Here is a 16,010-nt window from a genome sequence, read left to right as displayed (position 1 = left end):
CTTTCCAAAATTACTAGAGGCCAAAGGGTAATAATGTAAGTAACCATGACTTATATAGCATCTTGCAAATAGGCCCAAGGTTGTATGTAATTTACCCTAACAAGGACAAAAATTTTATAAAATTCAAATTAGTCCAAGTCTTAAAATAAAACTTCATATTTTGAGTTTTGGAGTTCAAACCCTAAAACAAAGTTGTAGAGTTTGAAAAGTTGTACAACTTTCATTTTGGTCACATTCTTGTTTGAGCTCTAGAACAGTGGTTAAAGTCTTCTTTACCCAGAGGTCCCTGTAATTCTCTAAAATTGCAAATAAGTCCTTGAGAAACTGCCTTTCTCTTCCTCCTCTGGCGCTGCTCTGTTTCTGCTCTGCAGCCCGCCGCTGTGCCGACCATCATCGCCACCTCCTGCTGCAAAAATCCACGCGTCTAGCTGTGCTGCTCCTCCATCCTCTCCACCTCCTCCACCGTGCCCTTATCCTCTCCCCGCGCTGTGTACTTCTTCTGCCTCCCTTTCCTCTTCTCCCACCGGCAGCACAGTCCCATCCCTATCCTCTCCCTCTCTTTCTCCTCAGCACAAATAGGCAGCAACTGGCAGCAGCAGGCGCCAGAGCTGGCGCTGGGCGGAGCCACGGCGCTGGGCGCGCGCGGCTCAGCGCTGGAGAGCGGCGGCTTGGGCAGGAGGAGCGCGGTAGCAAGCGGAGGCCGGCGCAAGCTGGCGAGTGGGCCCAGGCGCTGGTGAGGCGCCGGGTCGGGGTGGAGGCACGGCCTACGCGGGAGCGTGCACAGGAGCCGGAGGCGCGCGGCTGGAGGCGGGCTCGGGCGAGCGGCTGGTGGCGGCTGGGCGATGCGGGGCCGGCCCAGGCGAGCGCGCGGAGGCGAGCGGCAGGCGGCGCGCGCGCTGGGCGCTGGGACGGAGGCTGCAACGGGAGGTCGGTGCTCGGCTCGGTGCGCAGGTGAGCGGAGGCTGGCGAGCGGCCCACGCGCAGAAGGCGCAGGCGAGCTGGCGGCCCAGGAACGCGGGGGCGGCTCGGGTGCGGAGCGCTGGCTTGCGGCGCGCGGCAGTGCGGGCCGGCGCTGGGGCGCGAGCGTGGCACAGGCGTGCGGAAGACTACGGCCGGAGCTGTCTGCTCCACTGAGCTCCGCCCCCCACCGTCGAGAACCTTCTTCCGGTATTCCTCCTCGCCTTCTGACCCCTAAAATGAATTCCCGGTGTACTGCTCGAGCTCCCCGGCCGCCGGCATGACCTCCTCCCACCGGAACCAAGCCTCACCGAGCACCTCCTCTGCTTCCAGTTCATGTGAAGGATCCTGTGCAACAATTGAGACAAGGTCAAGGTGTTTTCTGCAAAGTCTAGACCCATAGGAACAGTAGAGTTTGAGGACCTCTGTGTAAGGGTACTTGTTATTTCATGTGAAGTGATGCTTCTGACTTGTAAAATCAATAGAAAATAGTAGGAAATTCCAAATTGCAAAACTAGTTTTGTTAGAAACTAGATTTTGAGCTCTACAACTTCTATTAAGTGAGTTTGATACGAAACGAAATAGTTTTGAATCTATGTTAAATCTAAGATAAGAGAATGTAATATTCATAGCTCCTACATGTTAACTTTGTAGATCATGATTTTTGGTATACAATTTTTATAGATTAAGTATGAATTGATGTGGAATTTTTAAACCTAATTTTGTTTTGAACTTAAATTCTTTTAAGTTAATCAATTCAATTTGTGTTATAGAAGAAATAGCTAAGCATATCCACTTAAAGTTATATTTAGTCATGTGTGCTTGTTATTGCAATATGTTTCTTGTGCCGCTTGTTCGAATCTTAATTAGACTTGTTGTGCAACCTTAAAACATAAGAGAGGTCTAATTCGAACGTGAAATGTTTGATTTATATTTAGCCTACTATTTGTGTGACGATAAACTTAATTAGTTGTTGGTAGCCAAAGTCCTTGCCATAGATTGACTAAAGATAAATTGTGCACCATGCGTGATGTACTTGCTGCCCCTATGGCAGACTTTTTGTGATGATTGATTAACCCTTATTCATATGGATGCTCATACCTTTGCTTTGGTCTTGATTACAATCTTGTTAGAGCCCCTTCCTATGTAAAGGTCCTAGTGTCTACCTCGTGTATCAACTACTTAGTTGATACGCCTTTGTAACTAGGCTTAGCAATCGGCTACTAGTTCAGCCGATTTTCAATAGGCGTAACCCTATCGGCCATGAGCCTTTTGACTTCTTCCCTACCGGCAAAAGCCCCTTGGCTGATGTTAACCACCCTATCGGTCCGATCTGATGTTAGTGCCCTGACCGACTTGGTCCGATCTAGACAACCACGCTGGCTATGCATTAATCGGTTGTTTGCTGATATCATCGAACCACTCAAACACTGATTACTCTGGTTAACACTCCAGTCAAGAGTCGGATAGGAACATCCAATAGAGAACGTAATTATCGGCTAAGCACAGTCAGTACAGCATAGGTAATCAGCTACTTGTGCCGACTCACAAATCTAACGCATGCGCACATATTAGCTCGGCCGATGTTCACACTCTCGATTAGTTTACCAATGCACAATCAAATAGTTACATACCCTGATCGGCTAGCATGCTGATGTTCACAGATCGACTAGTTTGCTAAAAAAAAAAACACAAATCGGCTATGCCGATGCGCACAGTGATCAACTAGCCATCCGATTTAGATAACGTATCGGCTGCACATAGTCGATGCACACACGATCTTAGAGTTCGGTTACCCATTGATCTAAGCCGATTCCAGTTGTTTCCCATAGCGGTCAAATATGGCCGGTCAATCCTTAGTTTTCTTATCCTTATCCACACACTGTTATCAGCCGATTTATCGGCTGAGAGATCGGCTATATGCTTACCAGTTACATACCCTCAACCACATCCTCCTTAGTCTAACTCCACACTTATGATCTCACCAACCTAGTTTAATATTAGTGTTCTGTTACACCTAATTCTTGAAATAGGTCTAACTTAGATAACCCCATCGGCTGTATGACAATTGATTGTTGTACTGACGTAGTCAAGCCGATGCAACCACACCTAGTTACCTAGGATAACACTTAAGCACATCTCATTTAGGCACAGCCAGTGCAGAGTAGGACAATCAGCTACACAGCTGATATGCCCTCATAGATATAGGAGAACATTAAGGATGAAAACCGGCTACACAGCTGATTCACCAATCAGCTGAATACGCTGAGACACAGACCGTACGGATACATAGTTCGACTAGTCTATCAATACACCATCGGCTAGTTACTCGCATTAGTCAACTAGCTATGCCGATACACCACTCGACTAATTCTACCCGATGTTTAAATCGGCGAATGTGCCGATACACTAAATCGGCTAGAAGGTCAAATCACCGATCAACTAGTTTTGCTAAAGCATGCATCCGTTATGCTGATACGCACGCGATCAGTTAAGTACGCCGATGCTCACACAGATTAGTTAGGACACAGCCACTTTAGGAAACATCCATCTGCTAAAGTGATCGATGTTTTCATCGATCAATTAGAAAACCAGTGCACCTGTCAATCGGCTACCCAAACCAAAGTACACAACCTTGGATCAGTAAGATCGCACAGTGGATACACCTCTGTTAGGCACGACCAAAGCACATCAGTCAGCTAAACCTGATGCATCCTCATCGGTTAAGACCAAGACCTATACACCAACCAATTAGATAATCAAACATGCTACCTAATGAAGTTAGTATAGATGTTTAGGGTAACCCCCCTGTTGCCTAACGAGACTAGTTAGTTTAGTTAATACTCGATAAATGACTGCACAGTACAGGGTAGTTAGGTTGTTTGTCGAAATGTAATGTTCCTTTATTTGGATTGCAACTTTATCGTGAATTGAAATGAAAGTGTATGCATTCATTAAACTCCATCTTGCATATCATATAGATTCGACCACTCTCGCCGACGGAAATTACCAACTAATCCCGGAACCAGAAGGAAGTTATTCTGAAGACCCCGGGAACTTCGTCGCGGGATTATCTGAAGCCCCGAACCAAAGTTCGGAAGATATTGACTTACTGACTTCAGACCCACCAATAAAGGCAAGCCCCGGACATAACCCCTACTTTATTTACACTGCAAATGATACTATTTATATATCTTTATGCATTAAGTTCTTAGGAGTTGTTTGGAAACCTTAGTTGCATAATTCCAGGAACCGATGTATTGAACACTAGAACTTGAGTCTGAATAGATGCTTTGCTTATAGGACCGGTAGAAGTCGAGTGATTTCCTGTCACTCGCGCGATATATAGGAGTTGTAATGTTTACATTCCTGCTATCACCATAAGGATGCCGGACGGGAGTTTTGTGAGGTATCATGGTTGAGATGATACCCCGTCTGTGTTGTGGAACTTGATAAGGTCGCAGTGTGTGGTAGCGGTGGTTAAGCGTTTGAAAGTACTAACCACATGCCGTGAAATATGGTAAGCGGTAAGCCTAGTAACCAATCGGCCCGAGGAGTGGACATACCCCCCACCACATGTATTTGCTTCTTTTGGTTACTTAGTTCGACGTGTAGGCATACGTGTTGCTGGGCAACCAGGAGTACGGGTTTTGTAGTCGCGCTACAGACGTACGTCCTGCACTTTGGAAGTGCGTATGACCTGCAGTCGCTTGTGGTGGCCCTGATCCACGAGTCGGAATGAAAGGCAAACGGTTGCTTCGGAACGACCCTTTGGTGTTCCAAGCGTGTGTGTTAGGTTTACCCTTGCAAGGTTTTGAATCTCGATTCAGGAATCGTCCGCCTCTCACGATGATTGAGACTGCTTATCCCCTTTACCACATAGAGTAACAAGAGCAACTTTGTGATTATCAAAGATGATGTTTGATTAAATATTCTACCATGTTTGACTAGTTATAGATGCTCACCTAGAATGGTTAATCCACTAGAACCTGAAAGTTAAAAGTTGAAAATAAGGATCTACTCTTTGTTGCTTTTCAGCTGAAAACTCTACCAAAAGCTAAAAGCCTTCATGAGTCTAGTTATGGGCTAAGGTATACCCAATTCCGGGTAAGTCTTGCTGAGTATTAGTATACTCAGCCTTGCTTTTTGTTGATTTAATCCAGGTAATCTCCCTGATGAGCTAGCTTTCATTACGCCATGGCCCTACCCCTTGCCTGATGGTTGGTCCGAGGAATGGGATCCGTCCCCGGCCAATACTGATGATCTCGAGTGATGTCGTGTCAGGGCTTAGCATGACATCCGTCTTGGCGACGTGTTGTAATCGTCGCGTATGTTTTCCGCTGCCAAAAACCATAGCTTTAACGGTGTGTAATCTTTTCTCTGAATTTGAAACTTCGTATTTCTTTTGGAAACTCTTGTAATGTAAGTCTCTGTGATGTAAAAGGTGAGGGTGATTGTATCTCTGGACTCACCTTCGTGTGAGGTAACCTTATTTGATCCTGTGTATCGGTGGTTTATCGGGACGTTACCCGACAGGACAAGGGATTATACCGTTTGAAGCACGTTGGAGCCCTCAGGATTGGACTCGCGTACTTGAGCCGGTATAATTCAGGTTGGTTCTGCCACAATGGCCTCAAGACGGACACGATCAGCTTCAGCGATCACTGCTTCATCATCCTTGTCTTCTCCCGACACCGCTTGCCTACTCAAGGCGCTCAGCTCTACGAGTTCTATTTTTAGTTGGGCGGTCAAGTTTTCTACTTCTCGTTCGAAGTTGGCAATAAGGTTCTTTTCTTCCTGGATGCGCTGCTCGGTTGCCCGGACCTTAGCCTTGAGGTCCTCTAGTTCCTTCTCCAGAAGTTGAAGCCTTTGAAAGTGCAAAAATTTATCGGCCTTAGCATCCAGAGTCGCTTTCTTCTCATTAAGCAATCAGCACCTCTCGGCAATGTTGGCTTTTGTGGCAGAACCAACCTGAATTACACTGTCTCAAGTACGCAAGTCCTCTCTCAAGGGCTCCAATCGTACTTCAAACAGTGTAACTCTTTGGCCTGTCGGGTAACGTGCCGATAAACCACCGAAAGCAGGATCAAACAAGGTACCTCGCGCGATGGCAAGTCCAGAGATAAAATTACCATCACATTTTTACATCACAGGTTAATTATTACACATAAGTGGTAGCCATATCTAGCTAAAGCAAACTTATACAAACATTGTTGAAAAACTTTCAGTTTTCCATGATTAGTGCTTAAAGATAGCAACGGAAGAAGACATAACGTGACTACACGCCACGACGACAGGCACCAGACTCAGCCCAATGTATGGCGTCATTCCGAAGGCTCATTGCTGGCCGGGGACGGATCCCATTCCACGGACCAGCCAGGTGGTACAGAACAGGGCCAAGAAGGATTAGCATCTAGAGTCTCGAGGGGCATACCTGAAACAAAATCTAGCAAGACTGAGTATACTAATACTCAGCAAGGCTTAACCGCTTCATGGTATACTTAGCCATGTAACTAGACTCATGAAGGCTTGAAATGGTTCTGGATTTAATTTCAGCTAAAAAGCAACAAAGAGTATGAACTAATTTTTCATATTTTAGCTTTCCAATTCTAGTTTCATTAACCATTCTAGGTAAGCACCTATTCTAGAAAAATAATGTAGAGATTAGCATACATCCAAATTATTCCATAATGGTTACTGTTCTTACTCTATTTGGCAGAAGGAATAAGCAGTCTCAATCTCCGTGAGAAACGGACGATTCTGAATCGAATTTCCAAACCTTGCAAGGCAAACCTAACTCACACACTTAGAACATCCAACGATAGTTCCAAAGCAACCGTTTGCCTTTCATTCCGACTCGTGGAATAGGGCCACCACAAGCGAATGTAGGACCGTACGCACACCAATTGTGCAGGACATACGTCTGTAGCGCAACTACATGACCGTACTCCTGTCCGCTACGTGGAATGTACTCCTGCACGTCAGTGCGTGAGAAAAACCAAATTACAAGTGGTGGGAGGTATGTCCACTCCTCGGGCCGACTAGTTACTAAGCTTACCGCTTTACCATATTTCGTGGCATGTGGCTAGTACTTTCAAACGCTTAGCCACCACTACCACACACTGCGACCTTATCAACTTTTATCAACACAGACGGGGTAACCTTCCAAGTCATGATACTGTACATCACCCCATCCATGATCCTTATAGTGATTGCAGAATAGTAAACATTCAACTCCTATATCGCGCAGGTGACAGGAAATCACCCGACTTCTACTGGTCGTATTAGCAGAGCATCTATCCGATATGGACTCAAGCACATTACATAGGTTCCTAGTATCAATGCATCTAGGGTTCCATTTCAACTCCTAGACTTAATGCAGGATATAATTTATAAGTATAAGATTGCATAATGTAGTAATTTGAACTACTGGGTTATGCACCAGGGCTTGCCTTTACTGGTGGGGCTGGAGTCAGGGATGTTAGTATTATTATCTTCCGAACTTTGGTTTGGGGCTTCAGATTATCCCTTGGTGACGTTCACTTGGTCTTCAGAAACATCCTCTACAGATTCCTAGGAGATCTCGTAGGTACCGTTTGCGGAAGTAGTCGTATCTACATGCAATGCAACATTACATTCTCGAGGAATGATCTCGAGATTGAGTTTTCTTATTTCCCAGCAGAGAGTTTCACTAAAGGTTTCTACCGATAAGCAAGAGCAGTACGCCTTGCGGCTAAGTGCATCCGCAACCACATTGGCCTTGCCTGGATGATAGTGCACTTTTAGATCATAATCCTTTATGAGCTCTAGCCAACGTCTTTGCCTCATATTTAGATTTGCTTGTGTAAAAATGTACTTGTGGCTCTTATGGTCAGTATAAATGTTGCACTTAGTGTGGCAGAACCAACCTGAATTACACTAGCTCAAGTACGCAAGTCCTCTCTCAAAGGCTCCAATCGTACTTCAAACAGTGTAACCCCTTGGCCTATCGGGTAACGTCCCGATAAACCACCGAAAGTAGGATCCAACAAGGTACCTCGCATGAAGGCGAGTCCAGAGATACAATCACCATCATATTTTACATCATAGACGCTTATATTACAAGGGTTTGCAGAAGTAGCAAAGGTTCCAAGCTGATAGAAATTATTACAAACCAGTTTAAGAGTTCAAGTTCACGGCAGCGGAATTTAAAGTACGACAACTGTACACGTAGCCAGTACGGACATCATGCTAAGCCATGGCATGACATCACTTATTATGATCAGTGTTGGCCGGGGACGCGTCCCACTCCACGGACCAACCATCAGGCAAAGCATAGGACCAAGGCATGGGAAGGGTAGGGTCTTCAGGGATATTACTTCAAATAAAATCATATTGCAAGACTGAGTATTCTAATACTCAGCAAGGCTTACCCAGAATTAGGGCATACTTAGCCCATAACTAGACCATGAATGCTTGCAAAGGTTCTGGGTTTAGCTTTTGCTGAAAAGCAACAAAGAGTAGGTCCTTAATTTCATATTTTAGCTTTCAGGTTCTAGTTCCTTTAACCATTCTAGGTAAGCACCTGTAACTACTCAAGCAAGGTAGAGTCTTTTTAAAGCATACCTCAGTATTACTCATCATAAGATTGCTCTTGTTACTCTATGTGGCAGAAGAATTAAGCAGTCTCAATCTCCGCGAGAAACGGACGATTCTGAATTGAATTTCAACCCTTGCAAGGTAAACCTAACTCACACGCTTGGAACACCAACAGGTCATTCCGAAGGAACAGTTTGCCTTTCATTCCGGGTCGTGGAACAAATCCACCACAAGCGACTGCAGGACCATACGCACATCCAATGTGCAGGACATACGTCTACAGCGTGACTGTATGATCGTATCCCCGTCTGCTCTGCAGAACGTACTCCCACACGTCGGTGCATGCAAACATAAAATAAAAGTCGTGTGGTGGGGGACGAGTCCACTTGCGGGGCCGATTGGTTACTAGGCTTACCGCTTACCATATTTCACGGCATGTGGCTAGTACTTTCAAACGCTTAACTGCCACTACCACACACTGCGACCTTAACCAAATTCATCAACACAGACGGGGTATCATTTCTTTCTAAGATACTATACATAACCCCGTCCGTCATCCTTATAGTGATTGCAGTATTGTAAGCAACAAATCCCTATATCGCGCGAGTAACAGGAAATCACTCGACTTCTACCGGTCCTATTAGCATAGCACTAGTCGGATTCAGGTTCTAATATTCAGTATATTAGTTTCTAGGAATATGCAACTAGGGTTTCCAGACAATCCCTAAGAACTTAATGCACAAGTATATATATATAAATGTAGATTGCAGCGTAAATAAGTAGTGGGTTTATGTCCGGGGCTTGCCTTCACTGGCGAGGCTGGGGTCAGAGATGTTAACAACTTCTTCCAAACTCGGGTTCGGGGCTTCAGTTAAATGTCCGACGATGTTTCCAGGGTCTTCAAAGATTTCCGCTTCCGGTTCCGGGAGAATCTGATAGTCTCCATCGGCGAGAAGCGTCGAGTCTACATATGATGTAAATGATGCAGTTTAGAAAATGCATAGACTTCCATTCTGTTTCACAATAAAGTTGCAATCTAACGAAATTAACATTACATACTAGCAAACAACACAATTCCCCTTTACTGGGCAGTTATTTATCGGGTATTAATTAAACTACTTAATTACATTATGTAAGACAGTTGGTTATCCTAAACATTCATCTAACTGCATGAGGTAACATGTTTAGTTATCTTAAATAATCACACTAATTACATTTAATAACTTTATTTATTTGACTAGCTAATTATCTTTAATAACCTTAGGTTATTATTTAATTATGGACCTACTTTGATTAATTAGGAATATAGCATTATTATTTCAAGTTCTATTTATTATAGTTGTTCTACACCTGATTATGGGTTGAGAATTTGTGGACATGCTACACTACTCAAGAGTAACACCTCAAAATATTCTCATAATTTTTCATGAATAAAAACTAGCATAAATGAATTATCTTTGAAAACAAGCAAAAATCCATAACTTATGTATAGCCTACTATTAATCCTAATACTTTTACTATGGATTACACATGCAAAAAGGAAGTTATGGTATAAATTTCAAATACAAATATTAAAAGAAACATCCTTAATTAAAATCTAAGCATTTCATCAACATATAACAAAGGTACTCGGACTTCTAAGTAATTGAGTAGTAAAGAACTCGAAATTTTTACACAGAGCTACACATGGAACATACAACCTAGGTTCCAAAATTCAGCCACAACAAATGCATATAACATGAGATACAAATAAAACACTTATTTCCTAGTATTTAATTTACATCAGAAACTACACACATACAGCTCAAACTTACTATATAAAAGTAGTCGAATATAACTTAAGGATTCAAACAAAATTGGTTTGGCGTTTTTCTGAATTTTCTACAATTTTCTACATATTTTTAAAGTTCATAGCTTTTGAATTGGGGGGTCCTGGAATCTTGCAGGGAGACCCTTAAAACTTTTGAAATATTCACAACTATGCTCTTGGCTCGTCGGGGAAGAAGAGCAGGGAGATTGCCAGCCAAATTCCGGCGAGGGGGGTGGCGGGGGGGGGGGGGGAAGGGCGGGTCTACGGGCACCAGGAGCTCACAGGTGGCTTGGGAGGAAGAGGGGATGGCCGGAGGTGGGGTTCCCACGGCGGCCGAGGCGGCGGCGCAGAGGAGCTCACCGGCGAGGGGCTTCCTGACGAGGAAGGCGGCCAAGCTCGGGCCTGATAGCTGCAGCAGGAGGAGGGGAAGCTGTTGGGGTGGTCGGATTGGGCGGAGAAAGGGCAGAGGTAGAGGCTCGATGGCGACAGGAGCTTACCGGCGAAGAGGGAAACGGCGGCGAGGTAGTTCCGGTGGAGGTCCAGCCACGGGGAGTGGCTTGGGAGCGTCAGTGAGATGAGGGGAAGCTTCCCAGGGGGTTGTGGTGGTGCGGGGAGGTGGTGGCGTTTGGTGCTTGGTGTGTGCGCGGCAAAGGAAAACGAGAGGAATGGGAAGGGCTTGAACCAAAGGAGCTCACGGTAACTAAGGCTGGGTGAGGGAAGGGAGGAGACACCGGCATTTGCCATGGCGGCGGCGAGCTGTCGCTCGCGGGAGCTCGGGTAGGAGAGGAGGAGGTCGTGGCAAGCGCGCGGGAGGCCAGAAGAGGAGAAGCTAGAGCGGCGCTCGGGCTGGGGAATGACGCGTGGAGGTGAAGGCAGCAGGAGGTGGTGAGGGACGGCCGGGAACGGCGGGCAGCGGTGCGGCAAAGGAGCAGAGGGCAGAGCAGAGTGCCAGAGGAGGAAGAAGAGGGAAAGGGGTCCGAGGGACCTTCTTGGAATTTGCAAAAACCTCCGGGATCTCTCTGTAAACTAAATTTTCTCACTGATTCAAAGCTCTAATGAGGAAATGGTCAAAATAGAAGTTGTAGAGTTTTTCAAATCCTACAACTTTGCTTTAGGGTTCAAGTTCAAAAACCTAAAGCACAATGCTTTATCCTACCATTTTGCACTCAAATCAAACTTTAAATAAGTTTTGTTCTTCTCAAGGTAAATTTCTTATAACTTTGCATCTAATTGCAAGTATTTATGACATGTCATGATGAATTACACCTTTTTACATTTTGACCCTTGGTAAATTTGGATGTTACATTTATACTTCAACTAATTTACATAAAAGGACTTGTACTTTCATAAATTTACACAAATACCCTTATTTTCATAACTTTGCTCAATTTTTACATAATTTAATCCACACCAAACATTCTTCCTATTGGCTTGCTCTATTTAACACCTAGGGTGTCACACTTAGTACCCATCAGATGATGTCTCCAAATCTTAAGTGCATGAATAACAGTTTCAAGTTCAAGATCATGTGTAGGATAGTTCTGTTCATGAGTCCTGAGTGCTCGTGATGCATAAGCAATTACTCGGTCTTGCATAAGTACACAACCAAGTCCAATGCCCGAAGCATCACAGTAAACGTCAAAAGGTTTAGAATTATCTGGTTGAGCCAAAACTGGAGCAGTAGTGAGATGTGCTCTTAGGGTGTGGAATGCTTCTTCACATTTCTCATTCCAGGAGAATTTAACTCCCTTCTTCAGTAATTCTATCATGCGCTTGGCTATTCTAGAGAAGTTAGGGATGAAACGATGACAATAGCTAGCTAGACCAAGAAAACTGCGAGTTTGATGGACTGAAGTAGGAGGCTTCCAATCCAGTACTTCCTGAACTTTACTCGGATCGACGGATATGCCATTACTGGAGATGGTGTGACCTAGAAATTTAACGGTATCCAACCAAAACTCACATTTGGAGAATTTGGCATATAAATGGTGGTCTCTCAATCTCTGAAGAACAACATGGAGATGTCTTGCATGATCTTCTAGGTTTTTGGAATAGATCAGAATATCATCGACAAATACCACAACGAATTTATCAAGCTCTGGCATGAAAACTGAGTTCATAAGATACATGAAATATGCTGGTGCATTGGTAAGATCAAAAGACATAACCAGATATTCATAGAGTCCATATCTGGTGGAAAATGCCGTTTTTGGAATGTCACTAGGCTTAATCTTTATCTAATGATATCCAGAGCGAAGGTCAATTTTAGAGAATACCTTGGCTCCGGCTAATTGATCAAATAGGATGTCAATACGGGGAAGAGGATATTTGTTTTTGATGGTTACCGCATTGAGAGGGCAATAGTCTACACATAGTCTTAGACTATTGTCCTTTTTCTTCACGAATAGGGCTGGGCATCCCCATGGTGAAGCACTTGGACGAATAAAACCTTTATCAAGGAGGTCCTGAAGTTGAATTTTCAATTCTGCCAGCTCATTGGGTGGCATACGATATGGCCTCTTTGAGATGGGGGCTGTGCCGGGTTGTAGCTCTATAATGAATTCAATGTTCCTATCTGGAGGCATCCCAGGTAAATCATCCGGAAAAACATCTAGGTACTCACATATAATAGGGATGTCCTCTAGCTTGATCCCTTCTACAGCATAGGTACAAGAGTCGATACACTCCCATTGTGAAAGATAGAGAATAGTAATTCCTTGGTAGGGTGAGTCTATCTCCACTACTCGGGAAGAGATGCCTAGTAGGATATCCATTCCTTCTAGATCTAACACAAGTAAATCTGTCTTTACCAGATTGCTACCCAACGGAATTGCCACATTTCTACATATTTGATTTGAGGCAATTTTACCACTAGGAGTTGCTATCATATATGCTCCTTTAGTAGGATAGTAATCCAAGCCTACTTTTGTTCCAAACTTTGAATTGACAAAACTATGAGTTGCACCAGAATCAAAAGGTATAACTGCGGGTTGATGGTGTATAGTGAAAGTACCCGTCATTATTGGTGCACCCTCGAGAAGTTCGGAGAGAGTTGTGAAATTCACCCTACCTTGGTGGACTTGCACAACTTGCTTTTTGCCCTTGCCCTTGCTGCTTGGGTTGGATGTCTGCCCTTGGAATGATTTCCTAGGTTGAGGGCAATTCTTGACGAAGTGCGATGAGCTGCCTCAATTGAAACAATGATTGTTGTTATTTTCCTGGTTGAACTGTGGTAAGTTTTGCCTTGGACTAAACTGTTGCTGAGGTTGCGGTACAGGTGGCCAGATGAATCTAGGCTGCTAAGGAGGTCTAGCTACCTATCTGCCTGACTGATTATTTTGGTGCGGAGCTCGTGTAGCTGTATTCTGGATTAACCGATACCTCAGGGTTTGAACACTTGAGGGTCCAGTGGGTATCTTTCGCTTCTTCTTAGCCCTATGGGCTAAGATGCAATCTTCCTGAGTAATCGCCATATTGACCAGCTTGTTGAAAGTGTCTACCCTCACAAGATTCAATCGTTCTTTGAGCTTGGTGTTCAAGCCACGACGGAAACGATCTCGCTTCTTGGCATCGGAGTTTGCATGGTAACCCGCATACTGACACAGGTGATTGAAAGCCTGTGCGTATTGCATTACAGTGTGGGTTCCCTGGGTAAGAGCTAAGAATTCATTGAGCTTCCGCTCAATAAGTCCTTCAAGAATATGATGCGCCCTAAAGACGGTCCGAAACTCTTCCCATGTGACTACATGTCCTTCTGGCTGCATGGCATAGTAATGATCCCACCAAATGCGGGCAGTGCCGCGAAGCTGCTGTGCTGCGAAAAGTGCCTTATTTGCTTCTGAACATGGTGCAGATAGTAGCGCAAATTTAGACTCAATAGTACAGAGCCATGCATCGGCGTCGAGAGGCTCTTCAGTCTTGTGGAAAAGTGGGGGCTGGGTGCTGAAGAAATCTTGATAACCAGCAGATGGAGGTTCATCCCGACCTCGATGCTGGTGATGGTATTGGTTCATCTGTGCCTGCACTAGCTGATTAAGTAGCTCAGTTTGCCGTACCAGTACCTCTGCCAGATTTGGTGGTGTTGGAAGCAATTGTTGGGAACCGCTAGCCTGGTCCGGCCTGAAACCTTCAGGGGTTCCACGCGTAGAACCAACCATCTGAATAATGGAAGATATCCATTAGAAATCACCATTACTTGCTTCCATTTTCAGAAATATACCGCACAAAAATAAAACATAGGGAAATAGTGCAACAGATTGATAGCTCAAAAGATAACCGGACAGGAACTTAGGTTATAGATCATAACTGGTGGTCATTATGTTACATCTTGGTAGTCTTACAATCAAGCCATGCCTACACATGCCACATATAATACAACAAGTGGCCCTTAGGTCAAACTAGGCTGCTCACTCCCTATGTCATACTATACTACACTGAGGGCATCTAGAAGGTCGATGATTTGAAAAAGACTAAAAATCATCAAGGTTGCCCACAGATGACTGGCTGCCAGAAGAAGAACGATTGGACTGAGGATTAGATTCGGGATCTCCATGCTCGGAATCAAGATCAGAAACTCGCTCAATCTCTTTCGGATCTTCTTCTCCATCTTCACTTTCAGGCTCCTCAGGTACATCAGGAGGTGCTGGTTGCTCATGGAGCACATTGATGTGGGCGATGGCGTCGTCAAGCTCAAGGTCAAGCTCAAGGGTGAGGTCGTGAACTTGCTCCTAGAGAAACTCAATAATGGTGTTGCGCTGGATAATCACTGTATCACTCTCGAGGATCTGATCCTCTCGGTGGGTGATGGTTGCGTCTCGCTGTGCGATAACCTCATTTTTAGCAGTGATCGTGGCTTGGAGCTCTTCAATTTGAGTAACCTGTTGGTCAACATTTTGGTGATGACTTTGAGCCATGCTAGTCAGTTGGTTCATACCACGGTGCTGAAGTATCTGATAGTGGTGCTATGCATTCATAAATCTGATCATAGTACATAACATCTCTTCGGCCAGATCTCCCAGCAAATGGCCACAATGTGATACTCGGAAAACCCACTCGGGGTCATGAGAATCCATAGCAGGAAATAGATCAATAGGATACACGGCAACTTCTTCTGGATGTTGGTAGCAGAAAATGTTGATAGCTTCAAGGGCTGCTACTTCTATAGTGTTAACGAGGCAAAAACCAACCACATTAGTCTCGATGGGCTGCCACAGAGAACGAAAAGGATGTTGAGGGATAGTCATCTTCACTCTGCACCGAGGAACACCCTCTTCACTATACTCAACTCCATCATATTGCGGTGGCTCGGTGTAGCAAAATAACTGAAGTGACTCCCATAGATAGTTGAATAGACTGGGACAATAAAGGTGAGTTAGATGCGTGGGATGGCTGGAATACAACTACCCTGCCGGGAACTCAACTAAGGCTGTCGCACTGGGGATGGACAACACTCTAGATGTTCTCAAAAGAACAACACATTCAATGCATTCACTTTGTTTGATCATGAATTATGCATACACGTACTATTCGACCTCACAACCAAAAACAACTGCCAAATATCTTTGGAGTTACATGGTTAATTTCGGTGGCACAATACATACGTCTCTCCCTATAATAACTAGTCGATAAATCCTATCCGTCTTAACCTATTAATCGTGGTTAATGT

The sequence above is a fragment of the Panicum hallii genome, chromosome 8, assembly GCF_002211085.1.
Source record: "Panicum hallii strain FIL2 chromosome 8, PHallii_v3.1, whole genome shotgun sequence".
Taxonomy (NCBI): Eukaryota; Viridiplantae; Streptophyta; class Magnoliopsida; order Poales; family Poaceae; genus Panicum; species Panicum hallii.
The sequence above is the reverse complement of the archived record's forward strand: the minus strand, read 5'-3'. Positions refer to the sequence as shown.